Genomic DNA, 22,429 nt, shown 5'->3' on the forward strand with positions numbered 1-22,429 from the left:
TTGCACTGGTGAAAAGCCCGTTTAGAAATGCTATATGAACGCAGGGGAGTGGTGTGAAAGGGGTCGCCACCCTTGGCAGATGTTGCATTGAATAGTCCCAGAGGGTTTCGGAGTAACTTCTGGCCAACAAACCCTACTTTCTCTCTCGTCTTTTGTCAGGGTCCCCCCCCCCCCCCCCCCCCCCCCACTCCTTGTCTGATGAGCCATGGCGATCACGCATGACGCCGACAACGCCTTTAATGTAAACATGTACCTCACAAGATCCACAATGTGTTACATACTTATAGGTTTGATGTATATTTTCTATCTACTTAAAACTTTGCGTAGCGACAGGTGGCCGTTGTTTGCGTCATCTAGCGCAATTATACATAAAACTACTTAGGGTAGCTAAACTAGTTTAGTTCTCAAATAAAAAGCACCTTATACTTGCTCCCTCTTGTTCCAAATGATATTTTTATGTTCCCTACAATATACGCTAATTAAGTATAAATATAACTATATGTTACAAATAGGGAATTATTTTCATATTCAACATATCATCCAGGCGTAAACATTGGTCTAATCAGACACCTGTAATGGCCATCACATTTATTGTGATGATTTATGTCGATCGTCTTTATTAGAAAACATTTCAGTCACGCACTATGCTTTCCTCCGTTACTATAGCAACACCCCCATCTGTTGGCAGAAAATAGAGACACACCAGTCCAACCAGTGTGCGTATCAGCACAGCTTAAAGAAAACAGAAAAGCACTACAAAAAGAGAACAGGGATCGTGTTTGTGATGCCTGGATTAAAATACTCATAAGGATCAGATGATTTTGAAGTAGTTTTTAATTGTGCACGGTTTTTGGGGACTTTGAATGAAACAAGCCGTGTCTCATTTGTTACCTTTGCGCTTGTTAAAGTGGAAATGTTACCTCTTGTCAAGCTCCATATTTATATTCTTGGACTATATCACTGTACATCAACATATAATAACAGTTCTCCAGAGCACAACACAAAATAATTTCGATCAAAACATTTTATTATTTTAGATCAGGGGTCACCAACATGGTGCCCACGGCCACAAGGACCACGAGTCACCAGCGGCCTGTTCTAAAAATAGCTCACCATAGCGCCACTTAGCAGTGAGCAGCATCTAAGATTTTTGTTGCTATTCTTTTTTTTTTTTTAAATCACACTTGCATTGGTCTAAATTAGATTATTTTATTTTTTTAATTTAAACAACAACAAGTGTTTCATTTTAGATCAGGACTACTGGTCTTCACAGCAACGGTTGCCGTGGAGACAAGCTAGCTGTCAGCAAAGAGGAGGAGATGATTAAAACATCTTGCAATCCAAAGGCGAAGACACGTCGCTGATGGAGGACACTGAGTCGACACTTGATCTTGCATTTTTAACGGACATTACTGGAAAACTGGACTATTTGAACGGTGAGCTCCAAGACAAAGATAAGATTGTTGCTGACATGATGCAACAAGTCCAGACGAACATTTTCTCTGTGCATTTATAGAGAAAAAGGGTGCTGCACTTTGAACAGCACGCAATGCCAGGGTCCCCACTAACATACAAAGAAAGCAATACCAGATGTTCTCAGTGGCAACATGACAATGTCATGGTAAAGTTGGATTTAAATATTGAAAAACAGATGTGTTCGTTAAATGTACTATATGATCATTTTAAAAAAAATGCTGCAGATTTGGTGACAAGTTCAGTATTATCAGAAACTTGATTTTTCTTTGTTACATAGTTACATAAGTGATCATCTGTGTAAACATGGTGCAACATAGTGCATGATTTGTTAAAAATTGTTAGTGGCAAGTGACAATGTTGTACATGTGATCATTTGAAAATGTAAATACTTGCAGAGACTTATAGAACCATAAAGTGTTGCATGTTTTTATTTATCTTTATATAAGAAAGTAATTGAATATATCAGTCTAAATCAATATTATAAAATACTCAGCCAGCAGGTTCTCAACTTTAGAGACCCCAACTACTGTGCAAATGTCTTAATCTGAACATAATCATAAAAATGTTATCAAGTCTACACGTATCTTTTAATGTCATTTAGGGGAAACAATCTGTTTTTCATATGTTTAGAAATGTTTTAAACACAATCACATCAACTTTTTTATTGTAAATTTCCTTTTTTGTTTTTATGTCCGACTTTACTTTGTCCCTTTGTAGTCAATGCTCAACTTGCTTGCAAGTCTGATAACATAAATAATTTTCTATTCTGCAAAATTGTTGTGTGAAATAACTGTGCTAAAAGGTCCCTTTCACACAGATTTGACTGTTTTGACATATCCAGTTAATCATCCAGTTAAATTCTGTCCTTTGTCCTTGTGTGACAATAGATGTTAGCCTCAGGCCATCAGCTCTTCAGCTTCTGAAAGGACCAAACCTGTGACACTCCAATGCATCTCTCCTATAGGAGATAAAAAGCAGATTCTGTGAGACGCCTTTCAAGCAAGCTGTTAACCCATTTTATGTTAGCTGAAAAAGGCCTTTTTGTATAATTCTGAAATGTAGATTATTTTTCAGTTTTGGGTAACCTTACTCTTTTAACCTCTGGCAGTTCACCACTTAATTTTTCCAACCTATTCACACTATTCATTGGACTTGAACAACTTGAATTGTTTTGAAAATTGCAATTATTAAGACTTTTATTAAGTTTATTAAATATTTTTTTAAGTGCAGCTTATGATGATATGAGTGTCTGCACTGCCATCTGCTGGCTGTGTTGGCTCAATTCACTGACACTGTAGGAGCGAAAACTTCAGACCTACCTGTTGATAATGATGCAGTAATATGTTGTGTGGTATACAGAAAGAGGAGAGGTTTTCTGTAGGTCGTTTCTAAGGATGAAAAATAAATATCAGTGAGATATTAAGTCATGAATCTATTGATTTGTGTCATGATGGGACAGTTCTGACTTTAACTGTTTCCTGACCAAAAGTCTCCTTTTGGTAAAACATTTAGTAACAGACACATGAAAAACCATCAAATTAAATAATTGCTCCATAGCAATAGAGAAAAAACTTTAAGTGGAACTGAAATACCCTAATGTACTGTACATTTATATCACCAAACACTTTGATGTAAATAATTGTAACTAATAATAACTTTGTTTGCAAATTCTGTGCTTAAGTGTCATTTCAAATTATCAAAATAATTTGCTAAACATGTTTGTGGTTTTCAAAGTAACAAAATATAACTTTTTGCTACTTGGATTTTGTGTGATTGTAGTTCAGTTGTATTAATACAGTATGCCAATGAAAAAAATAATTGTAAAATTAGACATGAGGAAAGAATGATACTGAACAAGGCAAATCGTTTTAAAGGTGAAATATAAAGGTAAAATTAAAAGTAGTCAAAAATAGTGCATTGAGCCGTGGAATCCTGAGGGTTAACCCGATAAAGTGTGAAAATTAGGCTTAAATTTTTTGTGAAACATTTGTTCATGACAGTGCAGATTTCTGTGATTTTGTGTTGATTTATATTGTGGCGAGCTCAGAGATGGAGGAGACGGAGGTATCGTTTAGTCTTGCTCCCCGTGAGCTAGCCAGGGAGCACAGCCGTTTATTAACAGTTGGAGAAGAACACACTGCCGCTAGCTAGCTGCTCAGCGCGGCAACAACAACAACACACAGGGCGCCCTCTGACCCCGGAAGGACACACCGTCGCAGCGAGAGGGCGTCACCCGTCACCATACACAAAACATAACTGTACAAACAGCCCTGACCCGCTACATAGCCCCAACCTAAGGGGTCAGTCGTCCCCGACGACCCCATGACCCCACACAAAGTCCTGCAAATGTCCAGGTGCCTTCTTTTGGCGCACCGGCTGGTCACAACCGGCGGCGGAAAAGTCACTCGGGTCAGAACATGGGGTGCCACCATCATCCTCTGCCCCGCCGTCTGCCGGAGCGAGCGGTCGGTACGGTGAGAGCCTGTCCCGGTGCAACACCACCATGCGCCCCGGGCCCTGCATGCGGATACGGTACACCACGTCTGTTAGCCACTCCACGACCTCCGCCGGCCCTTGCCAGTGACTGCAGAGTTTGGGGGACATTCCCCTCTTGCGAACCGGGCAGTACACCCAAACCTTGTCGGCAGGCATGAAAACCCCCCCTCGGCACTTGGTGTCGTAGGCTCTTTTCTGTCGTACTCCGGCGTTGGCCTGGGCCTGGCAGGTGTAGTCATGAACCACCTGCAGCCGCTCCCTCAGCCTCCTGTAGTAGTCCACCATCAATCTCCGGCTCGGGGGGGGGGGGGACCCGAACACCAGATCCACAGGCGTCCGGAGCTCCCGTCCAAACATCAGAGCGGCAGGTGTGCACTGGCTGGACTCCTGCACCGCAGTCCGATACAACCAAAGGACCAGGGGCAGATGTCGGTCCCAATCCTGCTGGTGGTGGCTGGTGAGAATGGCGAGCTGGGTGGCCAGCATGCGGTTGAAGCGCTCAACCAAGCCATCGCTTTGTGGGTGGAGCGGTGTGGTTCTCGTCTTCTCCACCCCCAGTCGCCGGCAGATCTCCCCGAAGACCTTCGATTCGAAGTCACGCCCCTGGTCACAGTGGAGCTCGGCTGGGACCCCAAAACGGGTGAACATCTCCTCCACCAGCTTCTCGGCCGTTGTCGTTGCGCTCTGGTCCGGCACCACGTAGGCCTCTGGCCACTTTGTGGAATAGTCCATAGCTATCAACACATACCGGTTCCCTGACTCTGTGACGGGGAAAGGCCCTAGGACGTCCACTCCCACTCTTTCCATTGGGGCCCCCACCAGGTACTGCTGAAGGGGAGCAGTGGAGCGTTGAGTTGGGCCCTTCTGTGCCGTGCAGGTGTCACAGCAGTGCACATGAAGTTCCACATCCCGTCGACAGCCAGACCAGTAGAACCGTCCCCTGAGGCGGCGGAGAGTTTTGGCGTTCCCATAGTGTCCTGCCCCCACCGAGCCGTGGACCAGCTCAAGCACCTGCGACCGCAGCGACCGAGGCACCAACAGCTGCAGGAGATCTCTGCCCTGACCGGGGGCCCGCCATCTCCGGTACAGGAGGCCGTCGTGGGTCTCCAGATTGTTGTGCTGGGAGTAGTAGGCCTTCACCTCGGGCTCCTGTCCCGACACCCCCGTTGCGCCGCCTCCAGCCAGGCCCCCACCTGAACCAGCGTAGCGTCGGCCTCCTGCTCCCGCTTCAGCTGCTGCGTTGTCAACGGGAGCCACCCCCCTCTGCCGGCTGTGGCCTGAGCAGTAGCCACCCCCAGCACCTCCTGGGCCCGCTCCTCTTGTTGCAGGCAGTAGCGGCACTCGACGGCTTCGCAGGGCCGTCTGGAGAGGGCATCAGCGTTGCCATGCTGTCGACCTGGCCGATGCTGGATCTCGAAGTCATAGCCCTGAAGGACCTCCAGCCATTTCGCGGGGTTGAGCCACAGCCCAGCTCGTCGGATGGCACTCAAGACCTCGCTCAGGTGAGACAGTGCACTGTCGAAGTTGCCACTGTGCACCAACAGGTCATCCAGGTACACAACGCAGCGGCTACGAGGGATATCCACGAGCACCCTCTCCATCAGCCTCTCAAACGTCGCTGGCGCATTGCAGAGCCCAAATGGCATGACCCTGAACTGCCACAGCCCCTGTCCAATGGTGAATGCAGTCTTAGGCCTTGCGTCGGGGGCTAGCTCCACCTGCCAGTAACCGCTGCGTAGGTCGAGGGAGCTGAACCAACTGGAGCCGGTAACGTAATCTAGGGCCTCGTCGATCCGCGGCAGCGGGTACGAGTCCTTCTTGGTGACTGCATTGAGACAGCGAAAGTCCACGCAGAACCTCGGGCTGCCATCCTTCTTCCCCACCAGAACCACGGGTGCCGCCCATGGGCTATTGGACGGCTCGATCACCCCAGCCACAGCCATCTCACGGATCTTCTCCTCCGCTACCTGCCGTTTTGAGAGGGGCAGCCGGTGTGGACGCAGACTGATGGGCTGAGCAGAGCCAGTGTTGATGGTGTGCTGGACCAGACTCGTCTGCCTACAGTCCTTGTCACTGGCGGCAAAGATGTCCACATTCTCGTCCAGGAGGCACCTCAACCGCTGGCGCTGGTCGACGTTGAGGCCTACGCAACTGCGCTGCCAAAGGTCATCGACAGCCTCGATGGTCTCGGTCGAAGGAGGTTTGTCGGGCTGAGAGGCTGAGGCTGAGGTGAGTGGAGATCTGGTGACTGGGGGTGGAGATGACCCAGAGCCACCGGCATCCGAAATCTGCTGACCAGCAGCTGCCTGATGCCTGTCTCGTCTGGTCCCCGCTCCCTGCTTTTGGCCGCGCTGGAGGGCAAAAGTCTCTGCGCCAAGAGTGACAGCTAGCTTCGCAGTGTCGACGCAGGCCCCCCAGCGGCTCAGCAGATCCAGGCCAGTTATGCACTGGTCTTGAATGTCGGCGAGCCAGAAATCGTGCACCAGCTCTAGATCCTTCACTCGGATCCGCAACGGTTTCTTCCCCCGCATAACAGTTTTCTCCCCCGTCACTGTCATCAGCTGGGTGTCCGTGGGCAACCAACCCTTCACCAGTGGCCCAGATGTTTCAGGGAGCACGCCAGGTCGTAGCAGGGAAATGGTAGACCCCGTGTCCACCAGGGCCTGGCACGGCTGGTCCTCAACACAGCAGCTCAGGTAGAGTCCTTTGAGGTGCCCAACTCGGCCCACCACCGTGCATCGTCCTTGGAGGGGGGGGCAGGAAGCTGGAGCGGTGGTCCCCTCGCTACACCGCTCCCTCCTCGTTTCCCTGAGGCTGCGTAGTTCTGGTCTTCGGGGCTGGTGCTGGGCAGTCACGCGCCACGTGGCCAGGCTCATCGCACCGGTAGCAGCGGTCGGTCGACGAGGACGCCTCCGGGGCACCGAGGGTTGCAGCTGGGAAATCTCGGCGACCTCCCCCTCCCCGTCGCAGTCTGCAGCTCTGATTTGGGGGTAGTTTGGGGGGGGCACCTGCTGGTTAGGTCGCGAGGTGAGCACCGGCTCGGCCCTTTCAGCCTCAAGGAGCGCCTCACGGAGGCATGGCCAGGCGGACGTGTTGGCGTAGTCGCTCTGGGAAAAGTCCTCGCAGAAAAGCATGCAGGCTAAGCTCCTCACGGGCTGCTGCTGGAAACTCCGGGTAGCCACGACGAGCATACAGCAACACGTCTGCTGCAAAGGTGCCCAGGCTCTCCCCCGGTCGACGGCTCCGGTTGGTCAGCTGCTCTCTGCTCTGATCAGTGGAGTGCCGCTGCCCGAATCGCCTCTCGAGTGCCGCGGTGAGGGCCTGGAGCTCATGCTGCTCTGCCGGGGCTAGGTCGAGGAGTATCTCCAGTGCATCTCCCTCTAATGCTAGCGCTAGGTGTGTAGCAGTCTCCTCTTCGCTCCAGCCACTATGTCTGGCGGCCAGCCGCACTTGTGAGAGGTAGGGCTCTAGCGGGGTTAGCCCGTTGTATTTCGGCACCTTAACTGGCGTGGTAGGCATAACTGCTCGCGGCTGGGGGCTCGGCGTGCGGGTCGACAGAGGTAGCCCATGAAGCATTGCCCTAGCATCTGTCGCGACGGGCCGCCGCCGCGGTGCGTTCGCGCCGCGTTCGCGCCGCGCTCGTGCCGCGCTCGCGCCATTGGGACCCGTCGGGGGACTTACATGGCCGCTCACATCCTCTCTCTTCAATCGCCAGTTTCCCAAGCGGGAAATGTTCTCCTCGATAGCTTGCTCCAGCCTCTGAATGTCTCTCTCCATTACAGCGAGGGTGAGCTATCCCACTTCTGACACCAATGTGGCGAGCTCAGAGATGGAGGAGACGGAGGTATCGTTTGGTATTGCTCCCCATGAGCTAGCCAGGGAGCACAGCCATTTATTAACAGTTGGAGAAGAACACACTGCCGCTAGCTAGCTGCTCAGCGCGGCAACAACAACAACACACAAGACATCACATATTTGCATAAGTGCTCCGACGTTTTCGGAGATCTGACACCCACTATCTCGAAGCTAACGGGAAGTCGAGACCTACTACAGCCGGGAGGAACACCGCTTTCCCGGCACATCGTGCCTCGACCTCCCAGTCGGCTTCGAGCTGAAAGAAACTGATGAGGGTTAACTGGTATTTGATATAAGTCAGGATTTAAAACCAAACTGGAAGTGGGAGGAGAGAGACATTTATTTTTGTTTTGTTTTGGTGTTTGTTGACTTCGTTTACACATTTTTATATATATATTTTTTTGTATAAAATCTCTGCTTTTCATCAGTCTAAATAATGCATATTATGCATGTGTTTCTCTTGTATTAAACATCTGCTGAAATTCTGGCCTGTTACATAAGGGAAACATAACTGTGTTACTTGTCTATCCCTTTCTTTATTGAGTGAAACAAACCACGAGATCATGACAGATACTGGTAATAATGTAAAACATAAATGTGATGCCCCACTACACATGCAGCTATCACCTGTTTGTTGCTTTTATTCTTAAGATGAATTATTCTTGAATGAAGACATTGATTTGACACAAGTAAAAATATGGTTGATGGTGTGTCAAGAGATTTATTCTAAATGACACTTCTTCAGCTGAGAGTCTAAGAGTGAAGACACACACAGGCGCTGCAGTTTTAACTTGCAAGGGGGTTTCACAGAGCACTCACATCAGAGAGTGGGGCCCTGTGATCAGCGCCCTGTTCTTGCACTTGTCTTTTATTTATACAGAAGGAAAATGAAAACATTTGTTCAGTGGAATGTTGATACGTGAGCATGTGCGTATGTGATTGTGCGTGTGTGCGTGTGTGTGTGTGCGAAGTCAGAACTGCTTGTTCAACTTCCTACTATCGCTGTGGGAAAATTCAGATACAAATATCAGAACACGTTTCATAAAGAACAATCAGTTCTGAGCAATGAAAAGGACAATCAGTTCTAAGCAAGGAAAAGATCATCATGCAGCATTCTATCACAAATAAACTTATTTCATTAAAAGCTTATACTGGCTACTCAGTACAACTTTCCCTTAACATTCCCTCCTGTTGTCAGTATAACTTTTAAGTGAGATATCAGTATGTAACATCTTGTTGTACATTTTCTGTCACATCATCATTAACCACACAAAGTCTTCACATTCCAACAGGTCGGGGTCATCATCATCATCATTTGTCACGGGTATGCATGCAGCTACAGTGAAAACGATTATGCGCTTAATCATGAGTTTTAGACATGGCAGGATACATGTTCCAAAAACACAAAATAAAAGTACTCCAACTCCGATGAGTAAGATAAGATAAGATAGAACTGTATTAATCCTATTAACTGTAAAATTCAGTTTCCAAATAGCACAGCACCGACAGAAGTTACAGAATGTGAGCATAATACTATATATACACATATATAAATACAGAGACATATATAAATAAGAGTATACAAAAGGGATAAATAGAATAAATAAGAATACAAGGGAATTGCAAGTATTTCAAGTATTTCAAGTAGAGCTGGGCGATATAAGATTTTTTCATATCACGATATGCTTTTTTCATTTCAGGCGATAACGATATATATCACGATATAAGCCAAATAACTATATATGTAAGATTTAAATGTGCTGTTGCTCACAAGTAAAATGTGAAATAATCAGCAGCTTGTTTTGATTTAAATATTTATTTCCCATAATAAGTTCAACAGGGCAGATGTACTTAAAATGAGGCTTCAGTTTAGGCAAAAATAAAGCCAAATATTACAAACTACACAAAAGGTAGCCGCTAAAGCATTTAAGTTTCAAAATAGAACAAACAAAGCAGACTACTAAATTGTCAGTTCCACTTAGAAACAAAATATTAATTCTAAAAATAAATCTTTATAATAAATCTAAAGTTTATTTTACAGAAGAAGAGACAAAATTGACTAACTTATATAATATTGCTTTGGAAGCGCCATCTGAGAGAAATGTTTATGTCCAGGGAGTTGGTAACGAGGATCCATTACCTTAATTAGCTGCTTGAATCCTTCATTTTCGACCGTGTTTATTGGTAGCATGTCTTTAGCAAGACAGTAAGCTATGGCATTCGTTATGTTGCAATGTCTCTTAGCTTTTTTGTCATATGGTAAGACGCTGGAGAAAGCCGACTCAATAGACTGTTGCTGCTTCGCAGGGATTCCCCTGGTTGTTTTCGATGACGAATTAGCGCTTTCAGTCAGAGATTGAGCGTGCTCTAGTGGGTGGCACTGCTTCAGGTGATAAAAAAGGTTTGTTGTATTTCCAGACTTTGTGGGAACATGCTTTCGGCACAATTTACAGTGCGCATTACTGTTTTTTGTCAAACTTCAAATAGCCAAAATACCTTCACACTACGGAACTTCTCTGGCCTTTCCTTTTGATAATCTCTCCGGCATTGGAACCGTCATCTGTGTTCTCTTCGGTAACCTGGTCACCCAAGCTCTCGGTTGATTTTTCTCTAGTCGGCACACTCATTTCCTCCATTACCCGGCCGCACGGCGGCTGGCTGCTTCCCAAACAAATACACATGTGCGGCTTGGCACTTGAGCTGTACGTAACAAGTTAGGTGACGTGACGCTGCGGCTGTGATTGGTTCGGCTCTGTGCTACTTAATTTGTATTGGCTTTTCATATTTTTTATAAGAGAGGAAGAGAGAGAGAGATGAGGTCTATCGCAATAGTTTAATTTTTCTATCGAGAAAAAGTTATTTTGCAATACATATCGTTATCATTCTATCGCCCAGCTCTAATTTCAAGCTTTGAAGTCTATTGCACCGTTGGTTATTAACAAAAAGTATTGTACAGTGAAAAGGCAGTAGTAGTCTTTTTAGCACCTGTAGCCAGGAGCCAGTGTAAAGCCAAGAAAACCAGTCACTTGTATCACTTACATAGTCCTGATTTTGGGCCTGCTGGATCCGTCTCAAGGCGTTCAGGGCGCCAGTCATGTTTGATGAGTGTACATTGTCTGGTATGTAAGTGCAGCAGGCATTGTTGAAGAGGACGCAAAGTCCCCTTTTCTCTGCTAGTATCATGTCCAAAGCTACTCGATGTTGCATCACTGCGATCTGTAATGCATTGATTTCCTGATTCTGCTGATCATTGATCTTACACGAAGCGTTCAAGAAGAGTCCAAAGCGGTAGTCCGGAGTTTCGATCCTCGGCATGTTTTTTCTGGTTCCCACCCAGGGGAACAATGTGTGGAGTACTTTCTGTCCGGTAGTCCACAGTTTGAATTCCTTGGGTACGTTGCTTCCCCATATCGGGTCATGTGGTTGAAGTTTAGGGAACGTTGACCTTCTTTTTCGGTGTGCTGTAGAAGTGGTATTTACTGCGGTCATCCTGAAAGTGTGGTCTGACAGGAATATAGGAGCACATGTTCCTGTCCAGCCTGGGGGCAGTATGAAATATGCCCGTTGTCCACATAGCCAGGCCATTCCTTGCACCCAGTACGTGCCGTTAGAAGGTCCACTCATATTCACAGGGGCGCCCTCTCCGTGGCCTGCAGTTTAGACACAGTTTGTCGTGTTTCCAACGGGTGTGTTACCTTTCTCTTGTTGATAACACATGGAGTGGTTCTTCCCTGGGAGTTGGTCCAGAAACACTGGGAAGTGGATGGATGTATTCCAGTTTGTCACGTTGAAATCGATCCAGAAGAGTCGATCACATGTTCCATTACTAAGTCCAACAGCGTGTGGGATTGTGTCGTTGGTGATGATTCGGCTGTGTTGGAATCCAATGCCAGCGAAGCTGGCTGCACACTTTGCTTGAGTGTTGTTCATATATTCACCATATAGTGTGGGGTGTGTTGATGTGCTGGGCATATGAGAACAGACATAACAGTCTGTATTTGCTGATTCTGCCTTGGTCCTATCGTGGATATAACGGTACCAGCCATTGTTCATCCAAGGGTGTATGTGGTCTTGCGTCATGTCTCTCAGGTGGGAGTTGTCGTGCGTCCATCTTTTCTGTCTGCCTCGTGATTCGGCTGTTGTTGGTGTCAGCTGGGGTCCTGTAAGGGTGAGCGTCGTAGTCAAGGTAACTAAGAGGGTCCACCTTCCCATGGTTGCACACAGGTCTGTCACACCATGTCACTTGGCCGCCCTAGAGTTGATCAGCGGCTGGCAGAGGTGGGACCAAGTCATTGTTTTGCAAGTCTCAAGTAAGTCTCAAGTCTTTATCCTCAAGTCTCAAGTCAAGTCTCAAGTAATGTCAGGCAAGTCAGAGTCGAGTCTCAAGTCACTGGTGTAAAAGTCCAAGTAAAGTCACAAGTCTGAAACTTTGAATTTCAAGTCCTTTCGAGTCTTTAAAAAAAACCCCGAAAAAAGCATGTTGCAGTTATATGCCAAATGTAAATATTAGACCATGTAATTTTTAAATCTGTGTTTTTCTCAACACATGACAAAATAGTGAACTTAGAAAATATACACAAATTGTGAAATTGCACCTCTTTAAAATGCAGCTCAATTAAACCTAGCTCCAAGAATAATTTTCACCGACAGTTCTGAGATAAGCTGCATGTTATTCTTGGATGCGCTTGTAGGACCGGCTTTAAAATCGCATGACAAAAATATCATACACATTAAAAAAAACTGCATCACCAACGTAGCCTGGACAACATTTGCTAGTTAGATGAAGTCAGCTATCTCATTGTAGCATATTTATATGCATATTTATAATCATACGGTTCTTGGAGTGAGTGCATACACTCATGAAGTTTAGTAACTTCAGGTCACTGCAACAAGCCCAGGTACAGTTTACCGACGGATGGGTGCAGGACCTTGAAATGCACCGTGTAGAACGAAAGACCATCGTACCTATCATAAGTTTACCAGTCTCACAAATCGTCGTCATAAATACACATTTGTTAACCGTTTATTAATAGGACCTTTGAGCTCAACGGTAATTAATTAGTAGTGGAAATAATTTCTGGTAGCATCACAGAAATGTAGCAGTGACAACAATACTGTATGCTGTAATCGTACTGGGCAATTAGTGATACAAAAAACCTGTTTTATCCTGTGAATAAAAGTATATGTTTTTGTCAATGTACCATAATAACAGAAGCGAAACGCAATATTGTGTCAGGACAATTCACTATTTATGCACAATAAATAAAGGAGCATAGCGCGACAATTTCTGTTCAGCGCCAGACTTGCTTGTAACCTATATCACCAATTATGTTATGAAAATGACGCATTAACTACAACAGCAGACTGACCTTTGTGTAAATGCTTGGAGCAGACTAACCTGTGAGCTGGAGTGTTCTGGGACGTTATATTTGATCTTTGAATGGCTGCAATCCAGGCCATCTGTCGCCTCTTTGTCACTTCGGAAACATGGCTCGAACAATTTCTCTTCAACGACGTAATCCGATAACAAACCCGTCGGCTTCTCGTGGCTGTCATGCGACCGGCTATTGCAGTTAATAATACAACAGCTTCTTGACATTTTTGTGTTTCGTTTTATCGCTGTGTGACTGATTTCAATTGAAAGCCTGCGTGCGCTAGTACCTCTTGCCACGAGTTCCCAGAATCCTTTGCGATTCTACCCGTGAATGACGTCACATTTTCAATCTCTATATAATATGCATGTTAAATTTTATATTTGGGGTAAAATATCAAGTCTTTTCAAGTAAACCGGTTCAAGTCCAATTCAAGTCCCAAGTCATTGGTGTAAAAGTCCAAGTCAAGTCACAAGTCTTAGAACATTTTTTCAAGTCAAGTCTAAAGTCATAAAATTAATGACTCGAGTCTGACTCGAGTCCAAGTCATGTGACTCGAGTCCACACCTCTGGCGGCTGGAGGTTGAAGTGCGAGCAATTCCCTACGGGCGCCCAATCAGCACTTCCCCCTCACCACTGAAGCAACCAAGTGAGGGTGAGACTTTCCTTTACTAGCTGATTTCTGTGAAGAAAGTGGAATCCTCGGGGACCTCAACTTTTTTGCAGTGGCTCTGATGTATCCAGGAGGGTCTCTCCGCTATTTTGCAGGCAGTTGGAGTGGTCAGAAGCACTTGGTATGGACCCTCCCACCGTGGCGAGCTCCAATTTTTCCTTTATTGTTAGTTAAGAAAAGTTAAGTGAGGGTGAAAAAAGAAAAGAAAAAGGATGAAGAAAGCAGGAGAGAAAGAAAAAAATGGAGAGGTGGTAGGAGAGAAAGGGAGAAGAGATGAAAATAAAGGGATATAAAGGAGGAAAGAGACAGAGGAGAGAAAACCCCAACAATCCCCTCTGAGCATGCACTAGGCGACTGTGGTTAGGAAAAACTTCCTTTTAAAAGGAAGAAACCTATTGCAGAACCAGGCTCAGTGAGGGTCATCTGCCATGACTAGTTGGGGGGTAGGGGGGGAAAAAGAAAAGAAAAGAAAAAGGATGAAGAGGAGAGGGGAGAAAGAAAAAACGGGGAGTGATGGAGAGTTAGGGGAGAAAGGGAGAGAAGGGAGGTAGAAAAGAGGTGGATGAAGAGGAGGCTATGCCTTCGTGTAATCAAGTGAGGAAGCAGAAGGGCCCCTCCTCCTCCTGAAAAAGCAGAAGCATTTTTCCTTCTTTTTCAGGCACTGTTCCTGGAGCTCAGTTCTTCTATTGTCATTGCATTTTCCTCCTCAAGTTTCTTGCATTTTTCCTCTAGTTCTTGTAATTTTGCTTGTTCTTCTTCACTCTTTTCTTTCAGATCTTTAGATTTTGCCTCCTGTATTAGCATGAATATCTGTATTCCGGTGTTATACTTTGTCGATTTCTGCTCTGGATTTCCTCATGCGTAAAGTGCAGGTCATTGCGTGTTTTCTCCAGTTCTTGCTCTTGCACCTGCATTTCATTGTCTTTGCGCATCAAGTTGTTATTAAGTTCTGTTTTTCCTGAGAATTTCATTTTTTTTGCACTTTAAGTTGTTATTAAGTGTCTCGAGCTCTGTGTTCTTTTTCAGCATTTCATTGTTTTTGTATTTTAGGTTCTGATTAAGTTTCTTAAGCTCAGTGTTTTTCCTAAGCATTTTATTGTTTTTGCACTTTAAATTCTTATTAATTTCCTCGAGTTCTGTGTTTTCCCTGAGCATTTTCTTGTTTTTGTATTTTACGTTGTTATTATTTCCTCGAGTTCTGTGTTTTCCTTGAGCATTTTCTTGTTAATATATTTTAAGTTGTTATGAAGTTCCTCAAACTCTGTGCTCTTTCTCAGAATTTCATTGTTTTTGTATTTTAAGTTCTTATTAATTTCCTCGAGTTCTGTGTTTTTCCTGAGCATTTTCTTGTTTTTGTATTATAAGATGTTATTAAGTTCCTCAAGCACTGTGCTCTTTTTTAGGATTTCACTGTATTTGTAGTTTAAGTTCTTATTCTGTCCCTCGAGCTCTGTGTTCTTTCTCAGGATTTCATCATTTTTGTATTTTAAGATGTTATTAAGTTCCTCAAGCTCTGAGTTCTTGCTTAGCATTTCATTGAAAATGTACTGCATGCCTGAGCATTGTTTTATCAGTTTTTCCCTTTCTCCTTCTAGTTCCATGATTTTCTCCTTCATTTCATTATAACATGCGTGTAGTTGTAGATTTTTCCTTTCTAAGTCTTGGAGAATAAGTTGTGTCTTTTTGTGCATTTTTTCCTGTTGCTGTTTCTCTTGAAGAAACTCTTTGTTTTTCTCCAGGGCTTCATCAAGTTTTACTTGAAGCTGCAGATTCTTGTTCTCAGTGTCTCTGAGATTCCCATAGAGCTCCTGATTAATAGCTTTCTCTCACCCTCTCTCTCTCTCGCACTTTTTTGCGCTTCACTCCGCATGCGAGCCTTGTGCTTTGCGCTGGGAGGAGGGGGGAGGGGCGGTAGTTAGTAGTTACACTCGCAGTAGCGGGAGGAAGAGAGAGAGAGGAAGAGAGCCAGGGACAACAACGTCACATTAGAAAGGTATAGTAATCATCCACAACTATTTTTAGTTGCGGATGATAAAGGATTCAGAAAGTTTATTCATGCAGGCCCATATGACAGAGAATGTGCATCTTCTTTTTGTTTTCATATTTTTATTTATATTTAATTGTGTTGTGGTTTGCAGTGTTTTGTGTTGTTTCACTTTAAATTTGTTTAAAAGGAAAAAGCTGAAAATGTAAATAGTTAAAAGTTGAAATGTAAATAGTTGGTTTTTGTATTATATGATTTATTTATGACTTTTTATGTGGAGTGAATAAATAAAAATATATTTACGGTGGCCCCTAGAGACAGACAAAGCACGTACAAACTCCAAAACATGTAAAAACTCCAAAACACGTACAAAACACAACAGAAGTGTTCCAGGATGCTCGGCGCAGTGTTGAGCTTTTGTTACCCAGTGGCTACACAAGCCAGGCAGTACCAACGACCAGATTTGATGTGTGGTAGTAACAGGTAAATGAACATTTTTTTAAAAATTATTTCAGCATCAGAATCAGAAACTTTATTGTCATTGTCACGAGAACAACGAAATTAAGAATGGTCCCCGATCATTGCATCATCCCTAGCAACATCAAAATACAAACAAAACAACAAAATTCAATAAATAAAATAGATAGAATACTTAAAATACTAATAAGATGTAACAGTAAAACATTCACATACATTCCCACACACATGCTTCAGACCGTGCATAGATTAACACAAGAGTGGCGTGATGGACATTTTTTTGTAGTATTCAGATGTGTTATTGCAGTTGGATAACAACTGTGTTTGAGTCTATTAGTCCTTGCTCTGATTGCCCTGTACCGTCTGCCTGAGGGCAACAGTTCGAACAGGGAGTGGCCAGGATGTGAGGTGTCTTTTATGATGTTTTGGGCCTTTTTAGAGGCAGACATATATACACTTTTATTTATTTGAATATATATAGAATAGAATAGAATAGAATAGAATAGCCTTTATTGTCATTGTACAGAGTACAACGAAATTGGAGTGCCACTCCCTTGGTGCAAGATAAACAATAAATATAAATGTAAAATATAAAAAGTACAATAAAATAATCGCAAGTACTCAAACAATAGTAAGTAAGATATATACAGGATAGCAGCATTAATATAATGACAGTATGAATAGCAGCATAATATAATGGCAGTGACGGTATGGTATAGTTAAGCAGGTTCAATTGTTTTTGTGCTTATTTACTACGGTGATAGCTCTGGGAAAGAAGCTATCCCTGAATCTGTTTGTCCTGGTTTTATGTGACCTGTACCGTCGGCCTGACGGTAATAGTTCAAACAGTTGGTTGCTGGGGTGAGAGTGGTCCTTGATGATATTGCCAGCTCTGCTGAGGTACCGAGAGTTTGCAGTGACCTCCAGGCTGGGCAGAGAGCAGCCAGTGAGCTTCTGGGCTGTGTTGATGACCCTCTGCAGTTCTTTCCTGTCCGCAGCTGAGCACCCTGCATACCATGTTGTTATGCTGTACGTTAGGATGCTCTCTATGGTGGCTCTGTAAAATGTCACCAGCAGCCTCTCCTCCAGGTTGTTCCTCCTGAGCACTCTCAGAAAGTGGAGACGCTGCTGGGCCTTTTTTACCACCGCCGTGGTATTTGCAGTCCAGGAGAGGTCATCAGAGATCTGCACGCCCAGAAACCTCATGGAGCGTACCCTCTCCACACAGTTCCCGTGAATGTAAAGTGGGGCCGGGTCTGCTCTGCCCTTCCTGAAGTCCAAGATAAGTTCTTTAGTTTTCGTGGTGTTCAGTTGGAGGTTGTTAACTGAACACCACTCAGTCAGTCTGTTGACCTCATCTCTGTAGTCCGACTCATCCCCCCTTGAGATGAGTCCAACCACTGTGGTGTCATCCGCGAACTTTATGATGGTGTTTGAGAGATGGGTAGGGGAGCAGTCGGATGTGTAGAGCGTAAACAGGAGGGGACTCAAAACACATCCTTGTGGAGACCCGGTGCTGAGTGTGATGGTGCTGGACCGGTGGGGGCCGAGTCTGACAGACTGTGGTCTATTTGTCAGGAAGTCCTTGATCCAGAGGCAGATGGGGGTGGAGAGTCCCAGGTGAGACAGTTTCTGGACCAGGATCTCCGGGATGATATGATTGAATGCTGAGCTGAAGTCCAGAAAGAGCATTCTCACATAGCTTCCTCGGTGCTCCAGGTAACTCAGCGCAATATGGAGCGCTATGGTGATGGCGTCCTCGGTGGATCGATTTGTCCTGTAGGCAAATTGGTGGGGGTCCAGAGTGGGAGGCAGACCGGCCCTGATGTGCTGACAGACCAGTCTCTCAAAGCACTTCATCACTACAGGCGTAAGTGCAACAGGCCTGTAGTCATTTGGGCTGACCACAGCTGTCTTCTTGGCGATGGGGATGATGGTGGAGGTTTTGAGGCAGGGCGGGACGTTTGGGTGTTTGATGACAAGGAAAGGTTGAAGATTTTAGTGAAGACTCCGGTCAGTTCGTCAGCACATGCTCTGAGAATATGAGTGCTTGTGTATAAATACACAAACAATACAAATATGCTTTCAACTGTGTAATTTAAGTGATCTAGGTAGCTCTGTTTTGGAAGTTCAGTTCATGCTAGAAATGTGTTTTGGAGTTTGTAAGTGCTTTGTCTCTAGGGGCCACCGTATATATTTATATATAAACATTTATAAATAAAACCACCGTTTTTTTTTTTTTACATTAGTAATTCCTTTTGTGCATAATTTTATATTGTTGTTAATAGTAAATTAATTAAAGCAACAAAACAACCTGAAGAGCCATTTGGGAGCCGAAAGAGCCAGCTCTTTTTAGTGAGCCGAGCCGAAAGAGGCGGTTCTCTAAAAAGAGCCGGAAATCCCATCACTAATTAAGACTCGACTGTACACCGTGTTCGTGTTTTCCTCCGAAACAGTAAGTTCCGTTGGAGCAGGCTTTCAACGCTCAGGCTTTCTCTGTCTCTCGCTAGCAAAGTTGACCCAGACAACAAAGTAAAGCTAGTTTTCAGCTACGAGCCCGACACGAACCCGACGTATTAGCCAGAGGTCCCTTTACTACGGTTCGGAGCCACGGACCTTCAGTAATAGTAATAAATCATATTCATGTAGTTGTAAACATCATGATAATATATTAAATAATCCAAAGTATTCAGAATACGTTACTCTCATTGAGTAACGTAACGGAATACGTTACAAAATACATTTTGGGGCATGTATTCTGTGGAATACATTTTAAAAGTAACCTTCCCAACACTGGTTGAGAACACGCTCTTTACATAGCTTTGGTTCCTCCTTTCAAGGACTTGAAGTGCCTCCCCAAAGAGTGACAGAGAGAGAGAGTGGATAAATGTTTACAGAGTGTTTTGTTAACATGAATGTTCAAGATGTTCAATAAACATATTAAGTGCCTAAATTTTCCCTTTTTTCTCGATTGTTTGCTCATGCAAAATGAAATGCGATTAATATAGAATAAAAATGGATGATATCTAATCGTGATTAATCAAAATTAATCCACAGTAACCCTGTGATGAATCTGATTATATTTTTTTAATTGTTTGACAGCACTAGTATATATAATATATTAGTATATACTTACCTGTTAATATAGGTTTTTTAAACAGTTGTACTTCACAGGAGATAACCTATGCTAAAAGACTGAAGAAAACTATTCAAATTCTCTTTGAATTTAAGCATACATTCTTTGTGTTTATTCTGCATTTACTTCATTATATTGCATAAATTTCAGTTACATGCTTAAATATAAAGTTGAAAAAATGTAATTACAACCGGGCTACTGATCAAGTAATTGCGATTAATCACAATTAATTACAGAAAATTGTGCAATTAATTATCTATTGACAGTACTAATATGCATTTGTTTTTTATATAATGTTTAATAGGATATTGTAACCCAGGACAATATGATTTGGTGTGAATTGTATTTTATGCAATTGGGAATTGTATTCACATGAGTGTGAGTAGTTGTAATTTCATTACTGTGGTTCTTTTTTTCCATTGTCAAATTTGCTCATGGCAGCCAAATAATTTAACGTGGGCAACTAATCGTCACTGTTGTTACTAGTCACCCCAGAAAGCAAACAAAAATTTAATATACGTTAAATCAGAGTTATACTGTTATGGAGTTATGTAAGGATGACACGAGAACTTATCACATTTTCCTCCAACTTTAATCTGAGCTTCACTCAACTGGTTTCACAAGGTGCCAAAACATCTCCTAGAACCCAGAAACATTACTCCTCCCACTTTTCTTCTTGCTGGGTGTATGTGGAGTCCCCTGATGGTCTGCCACGCTGTCAACTTAATTTTCATTGAATTCTGACCACTTTTGCACCCTCAGTTAATATTAAAACAATGTGAAAGTAACTACTAAAGACCAAGAGGACATAAGTGGAAATTCAACCGATGTTAAACAAAACAAATTACTTAAAATACTTCAGATTAATGTATTTTACTTATCTAATATTACAATTAATGATGTAATGGTGTTGATTAAAACATTTTAACAGTTCTATTAAAGACTAGGCTCTAACATATAAGCAGCAAAAGACAACATCAGGCTATTTAATTTATGAAATCAAGATTAGTTTACAATCATTTTGGTAAATTCACTCCTGCACTGAATGATGTACTTCTCTGGTCTGGATCATCCTAACTGTGAGCTACTTATAGTTAAAGGAGAACTCACAGACTGTTACTGCTTCAATTTGCCGAGTTGCCTCATCTACAAAAGAAACCAAAACCAAAAAGTGACTGAAGGACATGAAAAAGTTAAGGAAAGGGCATAATTTGGTCAGATTTTAAATTTTCCACCTAAGACATGTCTCTCTGTTTCACTAACTCATCCTAGCTAATATAATCCGCCTGAAGTATCAGTTACGTTAGCAATCTAACTTCAGTTAATGACATTTTTGATGTGTCTAATAATGACCATGGTGACAGTCATACATCTACAATATATGTCAATGTATTGCATGTTCAGCAATATGTACAGATGGGGTGTACCACTGTGCGAGGGGTGCAATGGAACAGTCTAACTGATAATAGCTTTTATTTACCGGTTAACTAGAACGCCACAACTTTTCAACTAAATCACACTGTTATACACATACACTGTCAGATTTCATCAGTATTTTAACATTGATCCAACATTTATATAGCACTGAGATTTCAATCTTGACTATAATGATAATGTGGATGAAAACTCTGCATCAGTTTAATGTCATCTTACTATCTGGGGCATTTTATCTACCTCACATCTATACCAATTTAGAATCACCAGATCTCCCCTGTGCTTTGAACCTCAGTGTGTATTTAGTGCAACAGAGAGCTTGGATAACCTCCAGCTCTATTGCAAATTGCAAAATCATGCCACCTTTCCTAAGCAGTGGTTCCACTGCACATTCAGACTGCCAGTTTCCACCGTGTCCACCTTGCTTTACCCGTCCAAATGGATGAACTCATAACCACTGCTACATTATCAAGTGGAGTTATACCGTACACATTTAGTACGGTACCGTACTAAAGATATCACTAAAAGACCTTTAATCTCTTCACTGTTTACCCTCTTTAACTTGGAAAGTCATATATTGTATTTCTGACAATAAATTGTACTGTTAAAAAATTCAACTGTGAACATGTGAGCCATTATATAGATACAGTGGGGCAAAAAAGTATTTAGTCAGCCACCGATTGTGCAAGTTCCCCCACCTAAAATGATGACAGAGGTCAGTAATTTGCACCAGAGGTACACTTCAACTGTGAGAGACAGAATGTGAAAAAAAAATCCATGAATCCACATGGTAGGATTTGTAAAGAATTTATTCGTAAATTAGGGTGGAAAATAAGTATTTGGTCACCTCAAACAAGGAAAATCTCTGGCTCTCACAGACCTGTAACGTCTTCTGTAAGAAGCTTTTCTGTCCCCCACTCGTTACCTGTATGAATGGCACCTGTTTGAACTCATCATCTGTATAAAAGACACCTGTCCACAGCCTCAAACAGTCAGACTCCAAACTCCGCCATGGCCAAGACCAAAGAGCTTTCGAAGGACACCAGGAAAAGTATTGTAGACCTGCACCAGACTGGGAAGAGTGAATCTACAATAGGCAAGCAGCTTGGTGTGAAAAAATCAACTGTGGGAGCAATCATCAGAAAATGGAAGACATACAAGACCACTGATAATCTCCCTCGATCTGGGGCTCCACGCAAGATCTCATCCCGTGGGGTCAAAATGATCATGAGAACGGTGAGCAAAGATCCCAGAACCACACGGGGGGACCTGGTGAATGACCTGCAGAGAGCTGGGACCAAAGTAACAAAGGTCACCATCAGTAACACACTACAACGGCAGGGAATCAAATCCCGCAGTGCCAGACGTGTTCCGCTGCTGAAGCCAGTGCATGTCCAGGCCCGTCTGAAGTTTGCCAGAGAGCACATGGATGATACAGCAGAGGATTGGGAGAATGTCATGTGGTCAGATGAAACCAAAGTAGAACTTTTTGGTATAAACTCAACTTGTCGTGTTTGGAGGAAGAA

The 22,429-nt window shown here is 43.7% G+C and overlaps 1 pseudogene; it reads right to left on the bottom strand.

The window, feature by feature from the left end:
- Positions 1 to 11,257: 11,257 nt before the first annotated feature.
- Positions 11,258 to 12,039, bottom strand: LOC147326210 (uncharacterized; annotated as a pseudogene).
- Between the last annotated feature and the right edge of the window lie 10,390 nt (positions 12,040 to 22,429).

This window comes from Aulonocara sp. 'chitande type north' Nkhata Bay, linkage group LG7 (genome assembly GCF_057382095.1).
Source record: "Aulonocara sp. 'chitande type north' Nkhata Bay isolate Kocher_YH1m ecotype deep benthic linkage group LG7, A_spYH_male_GT1.1, whole genome shotgun sequence".
Classification (NCBI taxonomy): Eukaryota; Metazoa; Chordata; class Actinopteri; order Cichliformes; family Cichlidae; genus Aulonocara; species Aulonocara sp. 'chitande type north' Nkhata Bay.